The sequence below is a fragment of the Phaenicophaeus curvirostris genome, chromosome 1, assembly GCF_032191515.1.
Source record: "Phaenicophaeus curvirostris isolate KB17595 chromosome 1, BPBGC_Pcur_1.0, whole genome shotgun sequence".
Lineage (NCBI taxonomy): Eukaryota > Metazoa > Chordata > Aves > Cuculiformes > Cuculidae > Phaenicophaeus > Phaenicophaeus curvirostris.
In genome coordinates, this window is record NC_091392.1 from 57,924,110 (window position 1) to 57,940,339 (window position 16,230).

At 40.9% G+C, this 16,230-nt stretch overlaps 1 protein-coding gene across 1 annotated transcript in view; it reads right to left on the reverse strand.

Moving 5' to 3' along the window:
- PTN (pleiotrophin) overlaps positions 1 to 15,216 on the reverse strand; it is a 77,260-nt gene extending 62,044 nt beyond the window's left edge. Inside the window, exon 1 of the mRNA XM_069858703.1 lies at positions 15,144 to 15,216. The gene's annotated coding sequence lies outside the window, so the exon portion shown is untranslated. The remainder of the gene's footprint in view (positions 1 to 15,143) is intronic.
- Positions 15,217 to 16,230: the final 1,014 nt, after the last annotated feature.

Below are 16,230 nucleotides of genomic sequence, written 5' to 3' on the forward strand. Positions count from 1 at the left end.
TCTTTCTTTGAGACCATCTTTATCTGTCCTGATAGTTATAGCAGATGTCACAGGAATCACAAATGCCAAACCCAAATGCTGTGAGAAGTCTCTGCCTAAAAAAAAACTCAGCCTCCAAAGGGGCAGATGCTGAAGTAGGACCAAATGGGGTCAAACACATTCCAGCTACTACACTCGGTTCTCACTTGGAGAAACAAATTCTCAAGCCAAAATGTGTCATGACTAAAAGCATCCAGTAGCTAGGCTAGGCTAGTCCCTGTGCATGTAAGTGACCCATACAAACCATGACTAGAGCTCAGCTGTCCTGGAGTGATGGGGTTAGTAAAAAAGCAATCAACATCCTCAGAAGTATACAGAAACTGTTGTCAAACCTTCTCCTCCTATCCTACAATCATGCTTCCAAATTTTAGGTGCGCACATTTTGGTAATACAAAAGGACAGCATGTTTCATTTTTCTGAAAAAAGCCTCTGAATTGCTGAGAAATCGTCCAATTTGTTAGGGTCAGTTTGACTTTTACTGTGCTTGTGAGCTCTGTTACTGTGATCTGCAAGTTCTACACACGTGCTTACACATCATGCAAACAGAGGAGGAGAATGGGATCAATGGCAGGCTACGCTGGGACCACCTCACAGAGCTGCCTGCAGTCTGCATGCCACACATACGGAAAAGCACACCAAAGACAATGCCATGAATCCTGTATGAGCCAAGTGGGAGGAACACAAGAGCAGCAGAGTACATTCTCGATGGGCTCATATGACACTGCTGTGTTAACAGGAGCTATCAAATCCCATAGATCCACCATCCAAAGCTGAAGGCTCACTCCTGTACCGAAGGTGGGCAGTCATTTTTTACCTGTTGTATGATGAAAACATTTCCATTGAATTCTGATCAGTACACTAAATGTGTGGTTCAGTCCAGCAGCAATAGCAGCTAGATATGAAACACAGGTGTGCCATTAAGAAAGTTTAAGTTACTTCATTTTCAAAGCCTACGCACAGTGGAGTACCATTAAAACCAGAACATTTCGTTCTACCTAAACAATGATTTACTTAAAAAAAAAAAAAGGAAAAAAAAAGCTACTTGCTGTCATCCCTTCATTTGACCCACTCAGAGGCATTGCAAGCAAGTGATCTATTATAAAAGCACCATCGTTAGGAACAGGAACTAACCACAACTTCAGTTGACTCTTGTCACTGCTGATACTGCGTGTTCATGCCAAAAGCTGTAACACATTTAGCAACTCACCTGATCACACAGAGCACTCAGTCCTTGTGCCCATTCACAGCAGACAACATAAAAGCTACTTGAGCTTATCAATAATAGGAATGAGCTCTTTCTTAAATCCAGCCCAATCCAGTTAACAGGATTATATGGAAATGCCAAGAGACAGGGCTTACAAGTGGCAGTGCGCTTCAGCAAACTTGCATGCACGAGTTCGCTAAAAATTTAAAAATTTAGGCAGAACAACTGTACACGCCACTGAGTTGAGCTTCATAACTACCACTTTCCTCTCTACGTATTCTTTTACAGATGCTTTTCTCTAACTATATGAATTTAGTAAAGGGCTTGTATGACCTTAGCAATCATTACTATAAACTTTGTTCCACTAGCACAAGAAAAAAATCCTGTTAAATACAGAAGCCCAGTTCTGTGTTGCTTATCAGTTAGCCTTCCCTTCCTATTCTAAGCTTATGTTTGTGTAAGTTGATTTGCTTTTGCTGAAGAGATGCCAGCACATATCAAAATATAAAAAAATGTTGCACGGAGGCTTTGGGATTTTTTGTTGCGACAGTAGTTGGTGATTACACACTACTGTCCCCTGTATCCCTCACTACATCTGTGCACAGCGATAAAGGCTGTGGAAGGGGTTGCTCCTGACCTCCTGCTGGGGAGCAAACACACAGGAGCCCAGTCTCTGTCCTCACCACCACCATAGAGCATGGGAGATAGCTCCAAAATGAAGGATGCAACAAAAGATCCCTCCCATTCAAGAAAATACCTAAATATTAGCTTTGGGGTTCATTACTTAAATAGCTAATAACCTTAAAGAACCTGGAACCTCACCTCGCTATGTCTTGTTTTTCCATAATATAAATCAGGTGGGAGGTATCTTTTTCCAGAATATGAATAATTCTAGGAGCTAAATGAAAGACATTTTAGAAGGGCAAGTGCTACTACAAGAAGTTAATATTAAGAACATTCTCTGTGAGATGCAGAAAGACTGTCAGCATCAGAGGAATTGAACAGAACCAGACTTAAGGGAAAAGAGGTAGTTTTCACAGACTAGTCCAACTCTGACAACATTTGTTTTCAAGTAGTTGTACATCTGCCACAGCTGGAAAGTATCAGGGCATCATATTAGACGTACATGAGAGCAATCAGCTTGTGTTTCTGATACTGCAGATTCCCAGAGCAGTTTGTTCAAGTTTTAATCAAAAAGAAAGGCAGAAACATGGAAAGTGTTTATAACAAATTATACAGCCAATCTAAATGTCAATGAGCCTACATACAAATATTTATTTTTACGTATATATTTAGTTACTTTGGTGGACTTTAGATCAGGACTCTAGCTAAAATGCTTAGACAGGATTCTCCTAAAAGGAGAAAACATACAATCTTGAGCTATACTTGCACGCATACCAAGTAAGAAAGAGGAAGAATACAGAAGTACAAATTTTACTTCTCAGAGGGTACATCAGAGGAGCCTTTCCAACCACAAATTCTAAGCTACAGATGTGAGGATGATAGAATACAAGCCTCCAATTCAGACCAGAGATGACTGATGTACATAATATGTGGTGATCAGATGATGACAATTTTCTAGAAATGTGAAAAAGCAGTAATTTTTATAAATTATTTCTTGCCAGTAACCAGTTTATATGGTGGCAGCTGGTTTGAAGCTTGCATAAGGAAAGGCTACAATGAGTTAGCCCCAAGAACTAGAAAATAAGTGATTCAGGAATTATACAGGACTATGTTTCTAGACTAATTTCCAAAGGGTGAATTGACACAGATCAGATACATTTCCATAGGATGTAAACAAAGAATTCTCTCACAAGCCATTGAAATCTTCACCCCAATCTTAGTATATGATTACAGCGAATGCCATGATTGGGAGATCATAATCAGTCCTAAGAAAGTCAGGCTTCAAGAAGTACACTATTTGGGAGTCACTTCTGTTTCCTGCGAGTCTTCTTTTAATAAAGCACGCAAGGAGTACAGATACTCTGAAAGGATGCCAAAGAGCAATCATTCATTACACTCTTGGTCACACAGAGAGGGGGGAAAAAAAAAAAAAAAAAAAAAAGACTTCTCAAATGTAGTTTAAGAATTTATTCACTCACAGAATATCCTTAAAAGAAAGAAAATGGAAATCCAGCCCAAGTGAAACTAATAGGAAAGAACAACTTTGGCAGGTGAGATACAAAATGGAGATTAAGGGATCCATTACCAAGGTTGAAGAACAAAGAGGCAAATGCATAATGACAAGCAATAAGGCATTCCTCAAGCACACGGAAACTGAAACTCCAGAAGAGATGGTGGGTCCTTCAGACTGTATCACAGACTACACTGATGCAAAAGAAGTCAATGAGGGCAGAAACACAGATTGCACAGAAGTTAAATGCCTCCTCTGCTTCAGTTTTCACTTCAAAGTAGGGAAGAAAGATGCATGCCTAAGGGTTATACAAGCAAAGAACTTGAGGCAGAACTGCCAGAGTTAGGGAAAATAAAGTAAATTTAAAAAAAAAAAAAACCCACACCAATTCAATAAACGCAATTGCATTAAACTGCATTTCCAGAGCTGAGAAAAAATCAACTAAAAGCAAGTGTAAATGAGCTAGCCTGAAATATAAGACCTACAAAATAGAAAAGCCTTAAAAAGCACATTTTTCACAATGATAAATCACGCCTCAGTAATCTACAAGAAGCCTTTAAAAAATTATCCTGGCTATTTTTCACCAGATGTAAGTTGTTTGGATTTTCAAAGATTTTCAAAAAAGCTATTAGTAGAGCTTGGTAATCTTGGAAGGTTTTTACCTAATAAGAGGTAATGTCCTGTCACTCTTTAAATATTAGTCAAGGAACTGAGAATCCCAGGGTAGGAACAATAATCAGTTCTTTGTAGGGAAGGGGGAGTTGAAGTACCCAAAGCTCAGCCTTGGTTCAGTGTTGCAAAGTGCATTAATGAAGTATCTGAAACAAAGAATGAAAAATAAGGTAAGAAAATCATTTTCATCCACAGTATGGAGGCCCTTGTCCTCTCAACTACCCAGGCAACTGTCAACAGAAATACCAAAAGAAATTCACCACAGATATATTGAAGTCTAATGTACATGTTTACAAGCCTAATGTATATGCTGACATACTACTATATACCAATAATTACTGAATTAACTTCTAAACAACAAAAACGTTTCGGAGACAAATGATGTCATATCCCTGTGCTTAGCAGAAGACTCATTCCAGACTAGACAAATCTTTAGAATAGCAGTTCTAAAATTCTAAAATACAATATGAAAAAGTTTGACTATGGAAGTCATATGCAATTATACACCGCCAGGTTAAATGTCAGCTAAATGTGTTCACTAAAATAAGGGCATGACTTGTGAGCACACTTAGAAATCAACAAGCTGAAACATTTTGTTGATTTAGAACCAGGTGTGGGGCTGTAAAAGGTCACCAAAAAAGGAGAAACATGAGAGAATCTGTAATATTTACAAAGGGTGACCTACTACACTATTTAAATAGAAGAGAGGTTAAAGCAAAGAGAAGTTGAGGTTATGAAAACAAGGACACTAGAGACAATGATATTCAGAATTAAGATTAAGATGAAGGAAACCTCAGCTATTCAGAGTTATGGAAAGACATCTTCAAAAGCAAAACAGCTTGGGTGCTTCATCCTCCTGGGCAAATTCCATTTCATAGCTATGCTCGTTTAAAGCTAAGGAAGATGAACACTCCTTGCAAAGAGTTTTAAGCAGTCCACGTAACCCTGGTTGTACAGAACCAAACCCATGCTCTTCCGTCCACTTTCATATCTCGTAGAATTGTATTGCCACTCACAGGGCATGTGATCTATTCCTCAGAGAAATCCAGACCTATTTCACAGCCCAAATACAGCTTCTGCTATAGAAGTAGTAGCAGTCTTCACTGGTTTAGTTTTGAAAGGCAGCAAAATTGGGACCAGTCAGCAAGGAAACTAGAGAAGTAGGCAAGGCCACTCAAAGTAGGCAGCTCACCTGTGACCAGTTGCCACAATTTGTAAATTCTACTACTCCAAAAAATTTTTAAGCTTAGAATTATGTTTTTTTTAACCTAGGGGAATAAAAGATAGATATAAATTATATTTTGAAAAATATCCTTTCATTTCACACAAATCACATACTGCATCACCCATTCAAAACTATACGTATTCTAGGCTGCAGGTCTACTTAATAGTGAACAAAGGCTGAGATGTGTTTCGCAATCAAAGTTATGATTATATAGGAAAAAGAAAGAAAATATTGAGATAGATAGATAGATATCAAACACCATGTCCTGTGGAGCAATTGAAAAGAACATGCACAAGTGCTTAGGAAAAAATGGAATCAAAATTCCATTTTTATCAAATTCTATTATAATAGTAAAAATTGTAAGTAACAATTATAAATTATTACAGGTGTTTACAATTATTTTTTAATATTTTTAAATACAAATATTTTAAATTATTTACAATTATTTAAATTGTTTACAAATGCTTACAATTACTATGATTATATTTATACATTTAAAATTGTGTATAGAAATTATATTCTATTTTCAAAGGCACACTTCAAAAAAAAAAAAAACTGATCAGGAAAGCACAAATTTGAAAAAACACTCGCATTCCCCATTGCTGTATAGTACCATAGTACACCAGTCTTTTTGTGAGATATCACGATCATAAAAATGCCATAACGAACAGCATCAGCAGGACATCTGACAACATCACAAAGAGTTTACTGTAGCCAATCTTTCTATCTCATATGTAGGCTCAAGTTCTTGTTTCCATCCCCTCACTATCCATTAAGTGCAGCAAGTGTTCAGGTACACACTATAATTTCACTGACCTGGAACAGAAATGTTAGATTCAGTAACTCAAAAACTTCCATTTAGATAAGCCTTATGTGAAATATTTCAACCTCAATTTTTCTTGACTTTGACAGATAATTTATACTTCAGACTTCTCCTGCTTTGGCTTTTTTGTTTGTTTCAGAATTTCCTATTTAAATAAGACAAGAAATTCCCACCTACAATTACTCGAGAAATCTCAGTTGGTAAAATCCCAACTAGAATTAGAGCCTTATTGCACATGCTGAAAGTGTCAATACAGAAAGATGTGAACTTTCATTTATAGTACATGCTGCACAATTGGAAACTCTAAGGCTAGATAACACATATCGCTACAGTTTGTAAAGTTTCTCCAAACAGACCCACTCTTAATGTGTGCGTAAAGCTCAATGCTGGGACTAAGTGTCTACACACCTCATTATTTTTCTATATAAAACCCCACAGTCTCCATATCCACTCAACCTACAGTTGTGGTTACCACAAGAAAGAGGGGCTCTTATTTGAAGGACTACTTCCTCATAGATATAGTCATAAATAATTCAACCTATAGTACATAGCAATTAAATGAACAAAGTATGGGCTGTAATACACCACCTTTGTTTTTCAAGCCTTCCTTTGTGCAGCAGTATTCAAACTCCAGTCATTCTCAAGAGCTCTCGTGTCTTCTGAAAATTAGCATAGAGATTTTGTACTTGGGCCCGGAGAAGCAGCCAGTGAAAAGCCAGGATCATGTAGCACATTACGTTACTGAATAAGAAGAGCTGTTTGCAAATATTATCTCAGATGCAAAATACTAAAAGGATCTATAAATGTTTTTGAAAGCAGACTCAAAATAACTTTTCTACATCAAAATTATGAGTACAAGCGGGGAGTTCACCTGCTTTTCCTCCCGTTCCCATCCCTTTTTGAACATTAGACTTTTTCATCATGAAACATGACCACTTTTGCAGGTTGTTAAGAACAGGGCAATAAAATGTTCCCCACTTTTCTACATTTCCAATTCCAGACAAAATTACAAAACCATTACAGATGTTAAGCCCAGAGCCTTTCTCCCTTAAAAAGATAAGACAAAGTCAGAACCTTCACAGCACCAGACAGTTTTACAGGGGCAGGGTTTGGCGAGGGATTTTGCCAGGCCCACACCATGCCTGGAAAAGGTATGTGTACCTAAAGCTGTCAACACAAACAGACAAAAGTTTATATCAGAAAGTGGAGGAGAGAAGCAGTTTGCCAATAGTTTGTACTTTACCAAAAATACAGGAGCAGCTCGTGCTTAAACAGATTTCCAGAAAAATATCAAGTGAAGATGCTAAAGGTCCCACAGTAAATGTATTGCTATAAAACTTATCACAAGATAAGCTCACACTTCAAACTGCAACATCAGAGATTTCTACTTCTGCTGTGTTAATCTTATAAATCAAAGCACTGATCAAGTAAAGGTTTCACATGCACTTTTACACTTACATTGTCTAAGTACATCTTGCTGCTCTCACTGAGGTAACTCACAGCCCATAAAGCTGTTCCAATGTACAAGACGTGGAGACTATAGTTCAAATCACAAGCAACTGAGTGAAGAAATGGCCATCTCTTAAAAACACATACACCTATAATCCCAGTGGCCACTCAGTATTAATGAGTCTAAAATATGGACTAAACTCTCTGCCCCACTAAAAGGCAAGTTCTCAAGCTAACAACAACAACAAAGAAAGTGGAGCTTGTCTTTTTTTCTTCATCATATCATGGACAAGGTTCCCACACTATTTTGCAGCTGCAGGGAAATCCCTGAAAACAAAGTTCAACATAGGTACCCCTATTTAGGCAGCCCACAATCCCTGCAGCTCTTTATAAATCCTCTGTTGGTGATCTATTTACCATTATTAACAGGAAAAAAAACATGAGCAGCCTTTAGACTCCTCTGAACTCTGTAGATCTTTGGTCAAACCATCCAGGTGACCACTACACCATAACTGGCTCCCCTATGCCTTTGTGTTGTTCGGGTATTTTTTTTCTCCTGGTGCAAAAGATAAAAAATTAGAAGAGAAGGAGGCCAGCAGCACAGAGCAAGTATGCTAATGCCATATCATACAAACTGCCATGCCAACGGCAATCACACACACTTCTGCCAAATAATCACTTAAGCAAGCATCGACCACAGAGATTAGCAAAAGCATCTGACAACGCGCAAATCAGACAAGAAACATGGGCTGAAGGGACAGATTAAGGAAAGTGAGGATTTAATAAGCAAAATGACATGAAGTTCTTGAATCAGAGCTTGCAGTGTTTTTGAAAGACTTCTGAAAATCCTATCTGCTGGCCTTATATATTTTCTTTTTTTTCTACCCCTTGGTCCCTACTGCATATCAGCTGCATCTAGGCAGGCTTCTAATAAAAGCAAGTGACTCTTGCACAAACAAAAACATCTCTGTGACCTCTGGGAAGGCAGCAATCCAAACAAACAACCAGGCAGTCGAGTAGCAGAATCATTGCATCTCGGGGGCCTTTCAGCAACACCAGCGTAAAAGCTAAGTTACTACCATAGAACACTCGGTTACCAGGAGAAACAACTTAAGGTAGATAGAACAAGAAGTTTCAACTATTTCTGTTTAATATGGTGGGGAGGCTACTTTTGAACATCTAATTTTTTATTGTTCAGACTAAAGGAACAATGTGTTTTCCTACCAGAATTAAGGCAGAGTATCAGAACAATCTCTTGATTTATCTTTAATTACCAAAAGGTGCTTCCCTCCAGAGGTGCTTTCAATGAACTAATGAGATACTGCTCAGAAGCAGAAAAAGAATCACAACCGTTTACCAGCATTATAACTCATTTGTGTCTTATTTTGAAGAATTTGTCACCAAAACAAAGGGATGGGCACCCTTTCTAAATCTCAGGCTGAACTTCATAGTCCTTATTCTGATGAAGCTCTTCCTGAACCATCAACTTTGTCTGGAGATGTGTCTGTTTTGCATTAGCCTCTGATTCACAGGCAAAATATGATTCCTAGTGACTTAAAAATGTTCTCAATGTGGAAATAGAATCATAGAATAACCCAATTGGAAGAGACACACCGGATAGAATAAGTTTAGTTGTCCAAAAGCAAATTCTGACCTTGTAGTTTCATAACACTGCAGAAACAGCACTGTATTAGAGGTTCCATCTTTCCCCCAAGGTTATTTCTAAGTGTCTTCTTATATCACTTTTCAAGACAGTAGACCTTTATTAAAAATATATTCATTATTGTCTAATAACGTGCCTAGAAGAGTAATACAGAAATGTTAAAATGGCCATTTCTGAGCCAATGTCACTCTTCCCACCATTGCTTGCATGCTGTAAACCTGTAAAAAAGGAAAAGAAAAAAAAAAACCACCCTGTAAAAGAGTATTTTTTAAATACCTACACACAGTATTAAGCACATTTTGGGTGCTCCTGTCATGGAGGCAAAGATGCTCCAGACTGTGAGCCTTCTGTTGCTGGCTACAGATGGACGCATACATTTGCATCGCACTAAGACTCTTTTGCACTTTGAGATACAGGATGTGTGAGAAGTATAGCTAAAAAAAATAAAACCATAAATAAATCTGTTGTGTTAGTGATCCAGTCGAAACAAGGAAGTCTTAAATGCAATAGTTAGATCATCTTTAGCTGATTATGAAACTAACACCATTGTTCACATGGCTCTAAGAAACAAAACACAAGAACAGAACAGGTTTTGTGCCTGATACACTAAGGAACTGAATTTCAGAAGCTAGTTCAGTCAGTTTCATTTCCTGCAATCAGACAGGGACATTCTGACTTACACAGAGATCTTTATGTTCACCGCTTGTGTCAATAGACAGGGAATTCCCCATCTCTCATACCCACAGAGCACAATTATCTGGGTTTCTACCTTTCTAAAGGCTAAAGCAACAGGCACATGCAGGTAGAAAAGTCAGATTGTGAAGACAACAGCATAGCGGTCTATCTTCCTTAACAAGCTCAGAAGACAGAGACCTACTTTTCACTCAGGCCTGAGAAATAAGCTACCTCAACCTCATTGCTGGCATCCCTAGAGTTCGGCTGCCAACTAGACCAGCCCCACCAAGACAACAAAGCATCAGCCCAGGCACATATAGAGAGTCTTGCTGAAGGAAAGAAGAACCCAGCCAGACTCCTCTTCCCTCCCAGTCATTCTGTCAGGTTTTACTCCTGGTACAGATACGGAGTTGCTCAAAAAATATTGCTTGTAGACAGCAAAAATTCAATTTCATTTATGCTGTTAGTTACCTGTGGACCACTGCCAAAACAAGCATTTGGACAGAGATATTAAGGAATTTCTCCTCTTTCTCTTCCCTCCCCACAGGCACTTGACGATGGTATCATTTACAAGTAAATAGGGGATGTTTACAAGGTCCAAGCTACACTGGAACTCTGTAGAAACTAATGAGGAAGGAAGATTCTTATAACACTCTTGTAAAACACTTAATGAGCTCTGAAATAGTGCTGGCAGGCCTCAGAGGAGAAAGGTCCAGTTTAAAATTGAACTTTGCCGTTTACTAAATGGCAGTGGACTGGAGCCCCAAGCACTATTTCTTTTCAGAGACTATTTTTATCAGAAAATCCCCAGCTCATGTAATGCTCTCCTGCTCTAAAAGTCTTTACCCCTCTGTTGCAGCTGCCATGTGTTCAATGGCACTTGCAAAGAACGTGCTCCTAGGGCCCAAATTAGCATATTAATACATTTTTCTTAATGCAGTGAAACCGGATTTTGCCTCAGATACAGACAGCTCTGCTCCTCACCTCCAGAGGTTATCCACACTGAAACCAGAACCTGCTATTCTGTGAAGGCAAGGAAGGGCAGAGGCTTTTTAGAGTGGAGGGATGGAGGGGGTGGAAATCACCTGGTTGCATCAGTAATATATCTAGCTCCATTACATTCACATTCCTCCTTCTCATCTCCCATGAAACTGCCTACAGCTGTGTTCTCTCAACCTTCAGTCTGAAAGACATTAAAAAGCAGTCTGCAAGATGACTACAGTTTTCAAAAAGTCACTCCCACATATGTAAGCACGCAAGAAAATTAGAAAAGTTTTTTTTTTAAAAAAAAGAAGTCATGGCACCACAGCAGGAGGTAGAGTCAGATATTTTAAATGGTTCAGTGATTCTGTTCCTTGGAATAAAATAAGGTGAGACATATTGGCTAAGAGGGTGTATAGTTTGGTACAGTCTCACTGGACACTTTCTACCACAGTAAGGTAAGTCATTGCTGAAAATGTAAATTAAACTACTTTAATAACACTATGTCAAACATCACCTGCAACAGGGCCTTCTAAGCCTTAAAGGTCTCTACTTCTCAGCACTGAAAAGGCTGCAGGAGCCTAAAGAGCATCTGAAAAGTATTAATGAATTTGGCATTACAAAATCAGTTCTTCTGACAACTCAGAGCAAGCAAAATTTTAAGCAGCAAGTTCCCTGCTGAGTGTCAATTTATTTCACGGGCTGGATCTAACTCACGTTAAAGGCAATGGAATTAAAGGCTTTCTGCAGCTGATGGCCATCTCTGATAGAAGATCAGCAGTTAGCAAAGCATATTTAAATAAAATACAAATCTACTTGTCTTTATTTAGTGTCTACTACTGTTGGCACAAATAACAGGTATCAGTACCTTGGAAGTTAATGACACAGAAGACACACTTTTTCTTGTTCAGTTGCTGCTGTGTCAATCCACAGAGAGACCACCAACCATTTCTTACACAACTACAATACTCTGTGGGTTACTGTAGTAAAACACAAACTTTTATATTACAGAACATATTGCATACTCTTTAATTTCAGTTTTCCACAGTGCTTCTGCTGAAGAAATTCATGGGAGACAACTGATTCAAATTTCTCCCAACTCTACTAAAATGCACATTGAACACTTGACAATGCCCACTTTTCTATTCTGGGCTCCATCGGAGAGGACCCTCTATGCATTCAGAGCCGCACAATGGAGAATGATTTCCAAAGCATTAACTTGGAACCATTGAGACTTGGATGTTTTCAAAATGACTCTATTGTGCTCAAAGGATTCTAGACTACCCCAGCTACTCTAGAAGAGAGTCTTTTTCCCTTTCTCAAAACATCCATCCCTTGAGCCATCCCTGGAGTGCATTGTTGGAGCCGATTCCTTAGTGCACCAAGTTCCATCAGTCAAAGCTCAACAGATACAAATAATATCAGGATATGGATATAAATTAGCGCGACAGACCCTAAATAGTTTTGACAGGTTTAGTAAGTATATATAGCGACACAGAATGCTACTCCTGCTGTCAGACATCAATATGTAGACAGAAGATTGGGGGCACCATGGAAACTCAGCGACATAAGAGTGGTATTGATTGGATAGAAAATGAGGCTGCAATTTAAGCTTAAGGCTGCCAGAGATGCCAAGAATGGAGAATGACCTCCAGCAGTGAATTTTCAGCATAAGCTCCCTGTGAACAAACCAGTCCAAGAAGGATAAATCAGGGACAAGCTCACCAGGGATATGGGTCGACCAAATGCAGGCTACCCTAAGCAGATGAGAATCACTCTGTGTGTGCGCGCGTTACAGTGACCTAGTTCGTTCAAAGACAGCATTTTGAATGGTTTATTATAGAGGCTTCCAACAAAGAGATTTCCTCAATTAAAGTCCTGAAATGAATCCTCTAAATGAAAATGCTTTTGATACACTGATCAGCAAGAGGTTGTAAATATCGAAGCAAAGCGTACATTGTTAAAGACCAGTTCCCACAGAAAACACCACGGTTGGGAGTGGAGGTAATGAGGGGGCCTGGTGAGCAATGCCAGCTCCATCCCTAATGCCCTAGTGTTACACTGAAACACTTGTTACACTGTAACACTTGATAAACCCTATCCTCCCTGACACAAAAAACACACTAAAATAAAATAGAGTATGAGTCAAACGAGTGCATTTTGAGAGCTCCTGTAAAAGATTATTTCTAACTATTATCCGAGGACTCGGGAACAACCATTCCCAGAAACACTAAGAAGGATGTATCAGGCAAGTACCTCGCTGGAGCCGTGACTGATGGAAGTCAGCTAAGTAATAATATTCACATTAGCAACAGAAAGATGAATCTACACAAAACATCCATCAGTACAGCTGTGTCAGGAATAAGATAAGTATCCAAAGTGTCCTCAGTGTCAGTATGGGCATAGAAGAATACAGGCATATGGCACTGGGATAGCAGCATTATGTTTTGTAATACTATAGTAAGACCAACCTGCTGGCAAGGATGCATCAGCCACAGACTGCATCTCAAATAACTGGTGATAGACATCTGGATAATTGCTAAAAGTCTGTTTTTCTTAGGCCAATTCTACACTATAAACAAAGACTTAACCGTTTTCAAAAGAAAGATTTGTTGCTGGCTTCTCTTTAATCCACCCAAGAACTTGCTTCTGGAGCACACTGAAGTCAATAATTTTCTGTCCTTCAATTTCATCCAAAGCTTCATAAGTAATAACTCACCAAAGAGTTTAGCTTAGCCTGGAGACAGAAGTATATTAAAACCCTGCTTTCCTTTTCTTTAGGAAGAGTCACTAAATTATGCAGCAGGGTTTTTTGCTAGTGGTTTGTTTTTGTTTGTCCTCTCCAATGAACTATGCTCTCCATTACTTCCATGTTTTCATTATTACGGCAGATGAACAAATTTTGTCACAAATATGCAAGTTCCTTTTTCCCTTTGGGCTGGTTATCTTGATTAAAAGTTCAGAGGTTTTTTTTCTTTTTTTTTTTTTTAAATAAAATCTTATTTCTTTGTAAGGAGTAAACAGAAATACACAAAAAAAAAACCCATAAAATTTGCCTTGTAAATCAGCTCAAAAACACTGTCCAGAAAATGTAAAAGACAAGTATTTCATCATAACAACCTTTCCCATATCCTTCCCTTCTCTCGCTTTCTCTCCATTCCTTCCCTTCTTTTTCCTAATAGAAGCAGTTACATTCAGTCTATTTCTTGTCCAAAAAGTTGAACTTTGCTAAAAGCTAAAAAATATAAAATCAAACCCCAAAGGGAAAACGAGTAAAGGGAAGAGTTCAAGAGTTGATGAGCCACAGGAAAGGAGTCCTTGCACTGTAATATAAGTCTTTTGGAGCAAACAGGATCTAGTTAAAACACCTACCCATAGCTTCAGGGTTATCTCACAGAGACAGATTTAATGCATGTTGCAAACCTTTCCACAGTGCTCCCAAGAATCAACTAGTCTCTAGGGTTTGCATTCTAGAATCTAGCTTCAGAGTGTGCCACTAAACTAATGCACAACAGACATCTGCCACCAAGGTAAAGCACTTGCAGCATGGAAGAGAGAAGTGTGCGGCAGCCAACAGGAACATATAAATGGAGCAGATGACCTCCCAAGGAATGAAGACTACCTTTGCCCTGTAAAAAGCTCTACTTTTAGAAAGGAGAGCACGAAGGAGGTTACGGAGATAGAAGCATCAGTACTGGAGAACATCGCACGGCATAACGTGTGCACTCAACAGGAGGAAACTGTTTTCCCTGTTGTTAACTCAGGTTTTCTCCCAACCCATCCCTGCAGAGCAAACTGAAGACACAAACTAACGTCGGCAGTTTTAAATAGATCAGTACTTGCTAGATTCAGTCATTCCAGCAGAAGTAAACTACGAATAAGAAAAAATATCAGCTGAAGTGCTCGTTATGAGGGTACAATTTAAGCTTATTATCCCGCATCCCAGCCCAGACATTCCTGGCACGGGACAACCGGGACTGGCAGGGGATTTGCCGCTCTGGGGTCACTCCGCTGCCCTTTTGTCCTCTCGAAACGGACCGGCCCGAGGGCTCCTGCCGGGTCAGGTCCCCCACCGCCCCCTCTTTGCTCCTCGAACGCTCCCGCGGCCCGAGCGCGGGGCTCTCCCGCACCTGGGGCAGGTGTCCCGGGGCCGCGCTCCCACCTCGCTTCTTCCCGGGGCGAGTCCCCCCGGAGCCGGGGCAGGAGCCAAGGGCAGCGCCGTCCCGCGGAGAGGGGTGGGGGGACACCGGGACCCCCCCTTCGCTCCCTCGGACTTACTTGGGGCGGCGAGAGGCTTCTTCTCCGGCAGCTGAGAGGGACGAGCCGACCCCGCCGAGCAGCGGCTGCTGCTGCCGCTCCCGCCGCAGCGCGTCCCTTCGCTTCCCCACGGACGGGCTCGCCCCGCTCCTCCCGCGCCCCGTCTCCCTCCCTCCCTTTCTCTCTCCAGCCGGAGATTTCTCGCCGTGATTTTTATACTGGAGGCAGGGAACCCGATCCGAGCGCGGACTCCGCAGAGCCCGGGCTGTCAGCGCGGCGGCGAGAGGAGGGAGGGAAGCGGAGCGAGCGGCCGTGCTGCCCCCTCCCGTGATGCGCTGGGGGCGCGCCCGACGGGCGGGTCACCCGCGGGGCAGCCTCGCCCCCTCCGGCCCCGGGGCGGCTTTAAAGCCCCGACGGCTTCTCCTGCTGCTCCTCACGGTAACCCCCGCCCGGTGCCGAGTGTCTCTGCCTTTCCAGGCACAAGCACCCGCAGGTTGTACCCTTTGGCTGTCGGGGTACGGGGAGCTTTAACTTCACCCTCGCAGAGCTGGACTAGAAGCGCTGCTGGCGAGGGAGGAACGCCAAAAAGCAAACCACACGGCTTTTAGGTTCAACTTGGGCTGAAAGGGCCATGAGAACAACTTTTGCCGTGTTGTTTCATCACTTGTGGTTGCTGGAGTTGACTATCAAGGCTTTCATAGAATCACCAGGTTGGAAGAGACCCACCGGATCATCAAGTCCAACCGTTCCTATCAAACACAAAACCATTCCCCTTAGCACCTCGTCCACCCGTGCCTTAAACACCTCCAGAGATGGTGACTCAACCACCTCCCTGGGCAGCCTGTTCCAGTTCCCAATGACCCTTTCTGTGAAAATTTTTTCCTAATGTCCAACCTAAATCTCCCCTGGCAGAGCTTGAGGCCATTCCCCCTTGTCCTGTCCCCTGTCACTTGGGAGAAGAGGCCATCACCCTCCTCTCCACAATCTCCTTTCAGGTAGTTGTAGAGAGCAATGAGGTCTCCCCTCAGCCTCCTCTTCTCCAGGCTAAACAACCCCAGCTCTCTCAGCCGTTCCTCATAAGGCGTTTAGGAGCAGGCTTTCCCAGCTT